The sequence below is a fragment of the Myotis davidii genome, unplaced genomic scaffold (assembly GCF_000327345.1).
Source record: "Myotis davidii unplaced genomic scaffold, ASM32734v1 scaffold217, whole genome shotgun sequence".
NCBI classification, from domain to species: Eukaryota; Metazoa; Chordata; class Mammalia; order Chiroptera; family Vespertilionidae; genus Myotis; species Myotis davidii.
The window spans coordinates 500752-502638 of record NW_006290034.1 but is presented as its reverse complement, the minus strand read 5'-3'; the positions used below and the strand labels follow the sequence as shown (position 1 = coordinate 502638).

Genomic DNA, 1887 nt, shown 5'->3' with positions numbered 1-1887 from the left:
CGGCAGACACCCTGGAGCGCACTCCCCCAGTCCGGGAGGCGGTGGGCATGGGGTGCCAGCTCGGAATTCCAAGCTGCCCGGGCAGGAAGTTTGCCATTCAAGTCGCTCTCCTGACCTGCGAAACGCGCGCTCAGACACTCCTGCGTCTGGCTCAACAGATGGGGCCGCTTTGAATAAAGCAAATCAAGGAAGAGGCGCTCGGGCTGGCCGGGTCGGACACATTACAAACCCCGCTTTGCAGGAGGCTCGGCTGCTAGTTAATTAACCGCCGACACCGGCGGGAGCGGGACAGCGAGTCCTAGGAAATGTCTGCGGATGCGACTGATCCGTTTTACCTCCACACAGACCTGCCCGCAAACACACCCACTTTCACTGACGGCCTGGCTGGGCCCAGGTTCTTCCTCTGTAAAGTGGGGGTGCGGGTACTTTTACTCTGCAGACCGGGAAAGGGCCGGCGCTCAGCAGGGAGGCCTCCCAGCGCGAGGCCCTGTTCTCCCCGAGCTTCTCGGCGGCAGGGCACCGTGTCCTTGGACCAAGACCTGTCCCGGCCCTGGCCGGTTTGGCTCAGTGGATAAAGCATCTAGACTCTGAAATCAATAATTTTTAAAAACACACACACCTGTCCCATCAGAGGTGTTCACTGTGGTCTGGCCCACACCTGCCTTAGGCGCTGGGCAGCCGCTGCATCGCCCTCCGCCTGCGACCTGCACGGAGGGGTCAGCCCTGCGAGGACACCTGGCGAATGTGACCTCGGACTCCGCCTCCTCCAGACTCGCCCTGCGCTTCTCCGGCAGGACAGCTGTTCTGCTCTCCCGGATTGCACCGTCCTTATCTGTGCTCTGCACATCCTCCCACACCCACCGCAGCGGGCAAGGCCAAGCACTCCCACAGAAGCCAGCCAACTCTCCGCCCGCTCCGCTCCTCCGGCTGGGCCGCTAGAAACGCATCGCCAGGTCCGATGACAGAGCACGTGCGGGAGTGCACCGAGGAACAGGGCAGGCCTGCCAGACCCGGAAGGAACTCGGGAAATAGGAGTTGAATCTTGAAACTTGTAAAGTCATCGGAACTCAATGACCTAAGGAAGTAGAAGAATATGTCCACTGCCTTTTCCCCTCGATCCTGTAAGGCAGCTTAATTTCTTTCAAAGTATCCTTTTCAATGTTCACGTTTTTAAATCTTTAATTATTCTTCACTTCCTTCTTACCAATACTCCCCGATTTAAATGGGGATATCACAGTGAACTGCACTTGAAAAATGTGTTTTTGTTCTTGAAAACAGTTCAAAGAAACAGGTCACAGAAAATGAAATTACTCATCCACACTTAAAAAGAGGGAAAAAAATACAAAAATTCTTTTGAGGCAAGTTCCTCTGATAAATGTGTGTTTCCACAAATTCCTGAACTTCTCAGCAGAGCCATTGGTTGGGACCCAGAGACCCAGAGCCGCCTCCTCCTGAAACAGCAGGACAGTGAAAGCGGCCGTGCTCCGGGAGCTGGCTGCCTCGGTTCTCGTCTTGGTGACGCTGGCATCCAGGTGTTGGTAAGAAAGGGCGGTTCGGTAAAAAAATGCATAACCCCAAGCAATAGCTTCAGTGTAGCAAGCATGTTTGAGTATTTAAAAGTACTGTCATTTGTATTTCAGAGTTTTCCAAATAAGAAACTATATTAACAGTGGTTTACCTCTGGGCGGGTAAGATTCTATGTCTTTTGGGTTCTTTTTGCTTATCTTATGTGATTTTTTTCCTATATTATAAACTAGAGGCCCGGTGTACGAAATTCATGCACGGGGGGGGGAGGGTATCCCTCAGCCCAGCCTGCACCCTCTCCAATCTGGGACCTCTGGCTCCTAACCACTCATCTGCCTGCCTGCCTGCCTGCCTGCTTGCCTG

The 1887-nt window shown here is 53.8% G+C and overlaps 1 protein-coding gene across 5 annotated transcripts in view; it reads right to left on the bottom strand.

Moving 5' to 3' along the window:
- LOC102751799 (transmembrane protein 56) overlaps positions 1 to 1887 on the bottom strand; it is a 41210-nt gene that overhangs the window by 23108 nt on the left and 16215 nt on the right. The window contains exon 1 of one of the 5 annotated variants that reach the window (XM_015563386.1): positions 620 to 934. The exons of 3 other annotated variants lie outside the window; for them this stretch is intronic. The gene's annotated coding sequence lies outside the window, so the exon portion shown is untranslated. Of the gene's footprint in view, positions 1 to 115; positions 210 to 619; positions 935 to 1887 lie in introns of those variants that run through there. One more of the 5 variants, XM_015563387.1, reaches the window with a different exon arrangement.